The 10,263-nt window shown below is 38.1% G+C and overlaps 1 pseudogene; it reads right to left on the bottom strand.

Moving 5' to 3' along the window:
• Positions 1-9,043: 9,043 nt before the first annotated feature.
• On the bottom strand, positions 9,044-9,546 carry LOC140627627 (ethylmalonyl-CoA decarboxylase-like; annotated as a pseudogene).
• Between the last annotated feature and the right edge of the window lie 717 nt (positions 9,547-10,263).

The raw sequence follows: 10,263 nt of genomic DNA, 5'->3' as shown, positions 1-10,263 counted from the left end.
TCCAGTAGGCAAACCAACCTTGAAAAGAAAAAGCAAATCTCAAGGTATCATAATTCCAGACTTTGTTATATTATAAAGCTGTAGTGATCAAAACAGTGTGGTACTGGTACAAAAACAGAGAGATAGATCAATAAAACAGAATAGAAAACACAGAAATGAACCCACATCTATATGGTGAATTAATCTTCAACCAAACAGGAAAGACTATCCAATGGGAAAAAGATTGTTTCTTTACCAAATAGTGTTGGGAAAACTGGACAGCAATATGAAAAAGAATGAAATGGGGCCACTTTCTTACATTATACACAAAAATAAATTAAAAATGGATGAAAGACCTAAATGTGAGACAGGAAACCATGAAAATCCTAGAAGAAAACACAGGCGGCAACCTCTTTGACCTCAGCAGCAGCAACTTCTTACTAGGCATACCTCTGGAAGCAAGGGAAACAAAAGCAAAAATGAACTATCAGGACTTCATTAAGATAAAAAAAAAAAAAAAAAAAAAACCTTCTTTACAACAAAGAAAACAATCAACAAAACTAAAAGGCAACCTTCAGAATGGAAGAAGATATTTGCAAATGACATATCTGATGAAGGGTTATTATCCAAAATATATTTTAAAAACCTTATAAAACTCATCACTCCCAAAATGAATAATCCAATTAAAAATAAGTAAAAGAGGGCAGCCCCGGTGGCTCAGCGGTTTAGCGCCACCTTCAGCCCAGGGCCGGATTCCGGAGACCCGGGATGGAGTCCCATGTCGGGCTCCCTGCATAGAGCCTGCTTATCTCTCTGCCTGGGTCTCTGCCTCTTTCTCTCTCTCAATCTGTGTCTCTCATGAATAAGTAAATAAAATCTTAAAAAAGATAGGTAGAAGATGTGTGCAAACATTTTTCCAAAAAGACACAAAGATGACCAACAGACACATGAAAACATTCTCTACATCACTGATCATCAAGGAAATACAAATCAAAATCATAATGAGATATCACCTCACATCTGTTAGAATGGCTAGAATCAGTAACATCAGAAACAACAGGTGTGGAGAAAGAAAGTGAAACCCTCTTGTGCTGTTGATGGGAATGCAAATGCAATTACAGAAATTGTAGTACTAGGTATTTAACCAAAGATTACAAAAATACTAATTCAAAAGGATACATGTAACCTGATGTCTATAGCAGCATTATCTACAATAGCCAGATTATGGAAACAGCCCAAGCATCCATTGACTGATGAATGAATAAAGATTATGTATATATATACATATAGAACAAACTAATGGTTACTGGAGGGGAGTTGGGAAGGGGGATGGGTTAAATAGATGGAGATTAAAGAGTGCATTTGCTGTGATAAACAAGTGTTGTATGGAAGGATTCAATCACAATATTGTATACCGGAGACCAATAATACACTCTACAGTTACTAACTGAAATTTAAATAACAACTTGAAGGACACCTGAGTGGCTCAGTGGTTGAGGGTCTGCCTTTGACTCAGGTCGTGATCCTGGGGTCCTGGGATAGAGTTCCACATCAGGCTTCTGGCAGGGAGTCTGCTTCTCCCTCTGCCTATGTCTGCCTCTCTCTGTGTGTTTCTCATGAATAAATCAATAAATAACAACTTGAAAAAAAGATTGATGGAATTTACAAACAAGCGTATTCCTTCCTCAAGCACATGTTCCACATTTTAAACTTACGTAGTAATGTTTCTTGATATTGTTAAAACAACTTAAATGATTTTATCCCAATTAGATGTTGAACAATATATATTTTAAGCATGTTAGACCATAATTCTTCAATGTGAAATAAGAGATCACTCATTTTGTTTCCCTTATGGCTACCCAAATAAATTAACAGCATTTCTAGAGTACCTGGATGGCTCAGTAGGTTAAGTGTCTGCCTTAGGCTCAAGACATGATCCCAGAGTCCTCCAATCTGAGCCCCACATCTGGCTTCCTACTCAGTGGGGAGCCTGCTTCTCCCTCTCCCTCTGCCCCTCCCCTTGCTTGTGTTTCCTCTCTCTCTCTCTCTCTCTCTCAAATACATAAATAAAATCTTCTAAACATTAAAAATGTTCTTATTTGAAAATTAAGTAGTTCTGAAAAAATGCAGCATTAACTCTGGGAAAATATTTCTAAAAAGTGAATACACATTTCTTTTTTAAAATTTTTTAAAAGATTTTATTTATTTATTCATGAGAGACAAAGAGAGAGAGGCAGAGACACAGGCAGAGGGAGAAGCAGGCGCCATGCAGGGAGCCTGACGTGGGACTGGATCCTGGGTCTCCAGGATCACAACCTGGGCTGAAAGCGGCGCTAAGCCGCTGAGCCACCCAGGCTGCCCCATATTTCTAAATAAAAAACACAGGGAGCCAATTTATTCACCAACAGATTTCAAACATGTTAAAGAAACATAGCACATAACTCAATATTCTTCTTCTAGTGACAGATGAATAGGATTTTCTCTGCATTATGGTTTTGTTTGACAAGTGTAGTTTTAAATTCTGTGTAGTCCATAAACACCTGAGTGCTTCTAGCTTTAATGGGTATTAATTTCATTTTTCTCCTGCATTATTATGCATCTATACTTCCACCCACACACCATTATCTTCTATCTATTTAAAAATACCCATCCCAACTTCACTTACAAAAAATCCTCAGCCAAGTTTCATTTCATTTGTTCCTATTACCAACTACAGACATTAACCTCCAGCTCCTGTATTTCTAGAAAGAAGACAACTGAATGGAAGATGTAACATTGCAATTAGGTCAGTGCTCATTTAAGTAATACTTAAATTTAGGACAATGTAATTTCTTTACATTAAATGATCAAAATGATTCTTAGCATCTCTAAGAACAAATATGAGAAATATCAGGAAAATGGATAAAACCAGGGGTATTGAACAGGGATTATCTCACTAGATTATAAATATGTTGGAAAGTTACAGCATTCAAAATAATGTGGAACTGGAAGCAAAAATAAATAATAAAAGAAGGTAATATAATACCTAAAGAAATCTGAACAGAAATAAAATATACATCACAACAAATGGCATAAAGAAAGAGTTCTTTTCATAGTGGAAATCTATGTTGTCAGAAAAATATGAAGAAAACATTTTACTTCATATTTGGCAAGATAACTAAATAGTTAAGGTGTGAAAACTAGTCAATTTAGCAACACCTACTAAATAATGAATATTAATAAGGATCTTCATTTGTTACTAAAATAATTGATTCTCATTTATATGTTGCATCAAAAAAAAAACCCAGAACAAATGAACAGATGACTAAAAACGCAGAAGCAGACCCATAAATATGGAAAACAGACTGGTGGTTGCTAGAGGTGGGTTCTGGGGGACGAACAAAATTGGTGAAGAGGAGTGGGAGGTACAGGTATCCAGTTATGCAATGAATAAGTCACAGGGATGAAAGGTACAGCATAGGGAATATAGTCATTAGTGCTGTAATGGTGTTGTATGGTGACAGATGGTAGCTACAACTTATACTGAGCACAGCATGATCTATAGAGTCCATGAATCACTCTGTTATACACCTAAAATAAATATAACATTATATGTCAACTATACTTAAATTTAAAAAAATAACAACAACAACAAACAAAGATATTAATCCAATGCACTGTTTGGACTTTAAATCTTAACCTAAACAAATTAATCTTATAGAAGTATATTGACCAAACAATGTTATAATAGTTTCAGTATAAAACACCGTCATTCAACATTTGTATATATTGTAAATTGATCACAATAAGTCTGTTTACCTTCTGTCACCATTAAAAGTTGATTTTGTCAAAATTATTGACTACACTCTCCATGCTGCACTTTATATTCCCATGACTTATTTTATAACTGGAAGTTTGTATTTTTTTTATCCCCTTCACATATTATGTCCCCTAACCTCTCTCTGCTCCGGCAACCACCAATCTGTTCTTTGTATAAACAAATACATTCTAAAAATATTTTTATACTGCTAGAGGAAAACAAACAGGCCCTGATTAGTTAGTTATATTAAAGAACTATTATTAATTGTGTTAAAAGTTATAATCTCATTAAGGTATTGCTTAAAAATGAGCTTCTATCTATTATAGATATATTCTGTAAATTATGGGGGTAATATTTTATATTATCTGAGATTTGTTATAAAATAATCATAATGGATATAGAAAATGGATATATCAATGCAGGAAGACTGGTAATGTATTGATAACTGCTGAAGTAGGGCAGCATGTACACAGAATGGAATATTCCTATCACTGTAAGGTTTACTTTTAAAAAATTAAAAATTTTCAATATAAAAAGTTTTTAAATGATCAAATAGCATTATAGTATAATTCCAAATTTCTTGTGTGTGTAGAGAACATGCTTCATAAGTAATTTTTACTTTAATCCTAAAACAATACATAAAAAATTTCAGACAATTGTGATAATTATTGGATGCCAGAACTTTTTTTAATTGGAGTTCAATTTACCAACATATAACATACCACCCAGTGCTCATCCCGTCAAGTGCCCCCTCAGTGCCCATCACCCATCACCCCATCCCTCCGCCCACCTCCCTTTATAACACCACTTGTTTGTATCCCAGAGTTAGGAGTCTCTCATGCTCTGTCACCCTCACTGATATTTCCCACTTATTTCCTCTCCTTTCCCTTTATTCCCTTTCACTATTTTTTATATTCCCCAAATGAATGAGACCATATAATGTTTGTCCTTTTCCGATTGACTTATTTCACTCAGCATAATACTGTCCAGTTCCATCCACGTCAAAGCAAATGGTGGGTATTTGTCATTTCTAATGGCTGAGTAATATTCCATTCTACACATATACCACACCTTTATCCATTCATCTTTCGATGGACACGGAGGCTTCTTCCACAGTTTGGCTACTGTGGACACAGCTGCTATAAACATTGGGATTCAGGTGTCTCGACATTTCACTGCATCTGTATCTTTGGGGTAAATCCCCAGCAGTTTAATTGCTGAGTCATACAGCAGTTCTATTTTTAACTCTTTAAGGAACCTCCACACAGTTTTCCAGAGTGCCTGCAACAGTTCACATTCCCACCAACAGTGCAAGAGGGTTCCCCTTTCTCCACATCCTCTCCAACATTTGTTGTTTTCTGTCTTGTTAATTTTCACCATTCTCACTGGTGTGAGGTGGTATCTCATTGTGGTTTTGATTTGTATTGCCCTGATGGCAAGTGATGTGGAGCATCTTCTCATGTGCTTGTGGGCCATGTGTGTGTCTTCCTCTGTGAGATTTCTGTTCATGTCTTTTGCCCATTTCAGGATTGGATTGTTTGTTTCTTTGCTGTTGAGTTTAATAAGTTCTTTATAGATCTTGGATACTAGTCCTTTATCTGATAGGTCATTTGCAAATATCTTCTCCCATTCTGTAGGTTGTCTTTCAGTTCTGTTGACTGTTTCTTTGGCTGTGCAGAAGCTTGTTATCTTGATAAAGTCCCAACAATTCATTTTTGCTTTTGTTTCCCTTGCCTTCATGGATGTATCTTGCAAGAGGTTGCTGTGCCCAAGGTCAAAAAGGGTGTTGCCTGTGTTCTCCACTAGGATTTTGATGGATGCTTGTGCCACATTTAGATCTTTCATCCATCTTGTGTTTACCTTTGTCTATGGTGTAAGAAAATGGTCTAGTTTCATTCTTCTGCAGGTGGATGTCCAATTATCCCAGCACCATTTATTGAAGAGATTGTCTTTTTTTCCAGTGGATAGTCTTTCCTGCTTTGTCGAATATTAGTTGACCATAGAGTTCAGTGCCCATTTCTGGGTTCTCTATTCTGTCCCATTGATCTACGTGTCTTTTTATGCCAGAATCACACTGTCTTCATGACCACAGTTTGTAGTACAACCTGAGATCTGGCATTGTGATGCCCCCAGCTATGGTTTTCTTTTTTAAATTTCCCCTGGCTATTCGGGGTCTTTTCTGATTCCACACAAATCTTAAGATAATTTGTTCCAACTCTCTGAAGAAAGTCCATGGTATTTTGATAGGGATTGCATTAAATGTGTAAATTGCCCTGGGTAACACTGACATTTTTGCAATATTAATTCTTCAAATCTACGAACAGGGAATAATATTATATCTCTTTGTGTCTTCCTCAATTTCTTTCAGGAGTGGTCTGTAGTTTTTAGGGTATACATTCTTTACCTCTTTGGTTATGTTTATTCCTAGGTCCCTTATGCTTTTGGGAGCAATTGGAAATGGGATTGACTCCTTAATTTCTCTTTCTTCAGTCTCATTGTTGGTGTATAGAAATGCCACTGATTTCTGGGCATTGATGTTGTATCCTGCCACACTGCCGAATTGCTGTATGAGTTCTAGCAATTTTGGGATGGAGTCTTTTGGGTTTTTTACATACAGTATCATGTCATCGGCGAAGAGGGAGAGTTTGACTTCTTCTTTGCCCATTTGAATGCCTTTCATTTCTTTTTGTTGCCTGATTGCTGAGGCTAGGACTTCTAGTACTATGTTGAATAGTAGTGGAGAGAGTGGAAATCCCTGTTCTGTTCCTGATCTTAGAGGAAAGGCTCTCAGTGTTTCCCCATTGAGAATGATATTTGCTGTGGGCTTTTCGTAGATGGCTTTGAAGATGCTGAAGAATGTTCCCTCTATCTCTTCACTTCGAAGAGTTTTGATCAGGAATGGATGCTGTACTTTGTCAAACTTTTATCTGCATCTATTGGGAACATCATATGGTTCTTGTTTTTTCTCTTGTTGATATAATCTATCACATTGATTGCTTTGTGAGTGTTGAACCAGTCTTGCATCCCGGGGATAAATCCCACTTGGTCATGGTGAATAATATTTTAATGTACTGTTGGATCCTATTGGCTAGTATCTTTTTGAGAATTTTTGCATCTGTGTTCATCAGGGATATTGGTCTATAGTTTTCCTTTTTGGTGGGGTCTTTGTCTGGTTTTGGAATTAAGATGATGCTGACCTCATAGAACAAGTTTGGAAGTATTCCATCCCTTTCTATCTTTCGGAACAGCTTTAGTAGAATTGGTATTGTTTCTTTTTTTAACTTTTGATAGAATTCCCCTGGGAAACCATCTGGCCCTGGACTTTTGTGTCTTGGGAGATTTTTGATGACTGCTTCAATATCCTCCCTGATTATTGGCCTGTTCAGGTTTTCTATTTCTTCCTGTTCCTTTTGGTAGTTTGTGGTATTCCAGAAATGCGTCCATTTCTTCTAGATTGCCTAATTTATTGTCATATAACTTTTCATAATATGTTTTTAAATTCTTTTGTATTTCCTTGGTATTGTTGGTTATCTCTCCTTTTTCATTTGATTTTATTAATTTGAGTCTTTTCTCTTTTGTTTTTAATCCGGCTGGCTTATGGTTTATCTATCTTATTAATTCCTTCAAAGAACCAACTCCTGGTGTTGTTGATCTGTTCTATAGTTCTTCTGGTCTCTATTTCATTGAGTTCTGCTCGAATCTTTACTAACTTTCTTCTTATGCTTGGTGCATGTTTTATTTGCTGTTCTTTCTTCAGTTCCTTTAGGTGCAAGGTTAGCTTTTGTATTTGAGTTTTTTCCAATTTTTTGAGGGATGCTTGTATTGCCGTGTATTTCCCTCTCAGGACTGCTTTTGCTGTATCCCAAAGATTTTGAGTGGTTGTATCTTCATTCTCATTAGTTTCCATGACTCTTTTTAATTCTTCTCTAATTTCCTGTTTGACCCTTTCATCTTTTAGCAGGTTGGTCTTTAACCTCCACGTGTTTAATTCTTTCTAAAATTCTTCTTGTGATTGAGTTCAAGTTTCAAAGCATTGTGGTCTGAAAATATGCAGGGGACAATCCCCATCTGTTTTTTTTCCTTCTTTAAAGATTTTATTTTTTATTTATGTTTAAGTGATCTTACACCCATTGTGGGGGTCAAACTCAGCAACCCCATGATCAAGAGTCACATGCCCCAATGACTGGCCCAGCCAGGCGCCCCTCCCTAAATATTCATTACCTCCCTTCTGGTTAGAGCTGAAGAAAATGGTTGATCATACCTCTTTTTTTTAAGATTTTATTTATTCATGAGAGACAGAGAGGGAGAGAGAGGCAGAGACACAGGCAGAGGGAGCAGCAGGCTCCCTGCAGGGAGCCCTATATGGGACTCGATTCCAGAACCCTGGGGTCATGGCCTGGGCTTAAGGTGGTGCTAAACCGCTGAGCCACCCAGGGGTCCCCAATCATACCTCTTCTTATCCTGTTCCTGACTCCTCTCCACTTTTGTTCTGTAGTGCCAATTTCAGTAAGTTATTTTTGTAAATTATTTCCAGGTAAGACAGAAAAAGTAGTATGAAAAGATACCCAGGAATAGGTTTGTGGAAAGGTGTTTCCTTTTAAAAACTGGTCTTTGGTTATAGTGTAAGAATTACTGTGGCAACTGATGATAATTTTTAAGCCAAAAGTGTTGAATTTTTCAGCCAAATGTTTCAGATTACTTGATAATTACCCAAATATATGGAAAACTGGATCAGTAAATCAGCAATTAAAAAAATTATTAAAAATCAAACACTAGCGTAGCCTTCAACGTAATTCTGATTTAATGCCTATCAGTGTCTACCACTGGAGCTTTACTGTAGTACCTGGTATTTTGTCACCCTACTTATTAAATTTTGCTTTCCTTTCCTAGCAATCACCTCTTTGTTTGCAGGTCCACCCCAAACCCTTCCTACAAGATCTTTTTTGATCTGTAAAGCCTCCTCCAAACAGAGCTCTTTGTCTGAAGACACCGATCTTTTCAAAGCTCTAATTACTTCTGGAGGCCCCTTGGTGAACTGCCTTAGCCACGCCTGTGCCTCTTGCAGACAGTCGGCCTTGTCGGAGGAGCGCAGGACCTCTTCCACCATCCCCATGCTCAGGGCTTTCACCGCATTCAGGTGGACGGCTCCACTTAGCACCTTGAGGGCCTGCCTGGCGCCCAGGATCTCCACCAGGTGGGTGGCACTGCCCCAGCTGGGTACTATGCCCATTTCCTGTGGACTAATCTTGTCTCGCTGTCTGTGGTCATCAGCTTGAAATCACATGCTGTAGTAACCTCTGTTCCTCCACCTAATGCCTGACCTTGAATCAGTGCAACACTTATTAAAGGGAGTCTCATAAATCTTGTTAAGGTGTTTTGCATGAACATACATAAGGCCATTCCATCCTTTGGAGTTGCTAGTGCTTTCACAGCATTCAGATCAGATCCTGAGGAGAAAGTATTTTTTGCCACACAAACAATGAGACCTTTCCCCTCTGTCCAATTTTCCAATTCAATCATTTTTTCCAGAAGTTGTAGCATCATAAAACCTGAGAAAGCATTCATTTTACTTGGGTTGTTCAGGGTAAGAATACCAATGCCACTGTCTTCCTTCTTAAGGTCAACGGATCCACCAGGAAACTGTTGATTTTTTTTAAAAATTCTTCCTTATGGAAGCCATGAGATGTATTATAAAGGGACAACCCCGTTTGATGTAGTAATTTTGCCCTTACAGTCAAAGATGATGTCTTCAGAAGATTTCCTGCCATTTTTATGGACTATAATACTGATCTGGGTCAAGGTGATAAAGAAAACTAATAGCCATCCAAGCAAAGTAGTCAAATGTTGCAATCATGCTCAGCACCTGCAGCACTCCCTGGGCCTCTGTCTTCCCCACAGCCCTGGGACTCGGGCCTCCCTGCGCCCGACAGAGGGCACTGGGTCTCCGCGATGGCAGCCCGCCAGCATCCTGGGGTGGGAGCAGTGCCTGAGGCGGCCACAGCCACACACAGTGACCCCCGCCAGGCCCGCAGGCAGCATGGCCTGCAACACTAGTCGCCTCCCCCACTTCAACCCCCCAAATCCATTCAATCCCCATCTTTTGATATCGCTTGAGACCTGATTTGTGACCCAGTATGTGCTCTATTCTGGAGAAAGTTCCATGTGCACTTGAGAAAAATGTGTATTCAGTTGCATTTGGATGTAAAGTTCTGTAAATATCTGTGAAATCCATCTGGTCCAGTGTATCATTTAAAGCTCTTGTTTCTTTGGAGATGTTGTGCTTAGAAGACCTGTCGATTACAGAAAGCATGTGTTGAAGTCTCCCAGTATAAGTGTATTATTAAGTATGTCTTTACTTTGGTTATTAATTGATTGATCTACTCAGCAGCTAGCGCATTCGGGGCATAAATATTCATGATTGTTAGGTCGTCTAGTTGGATAGATCCTTTAAGTAGGATATAGTGTCCCTCTTCATCTCTTACTAC

Source organism: Canis lupus, chromosome X (genome assembly GCF_048164855.1).
Source record: "Canis lupus baileyi chromosome X, mCanLup2.hap1, whole genome shotgun sequence".
Classification (NCBI taxonomy): Eukaryota; Metazoa; Chordata; class Mammalia; order Carnivora; family Canidae; genus Canis; species Canis lupus.
The sequence above is the reverse complement of the archived record's forward strand: the minus strand, read 5'-3'. Positions and strand labels throughout refer to the sequence as shown.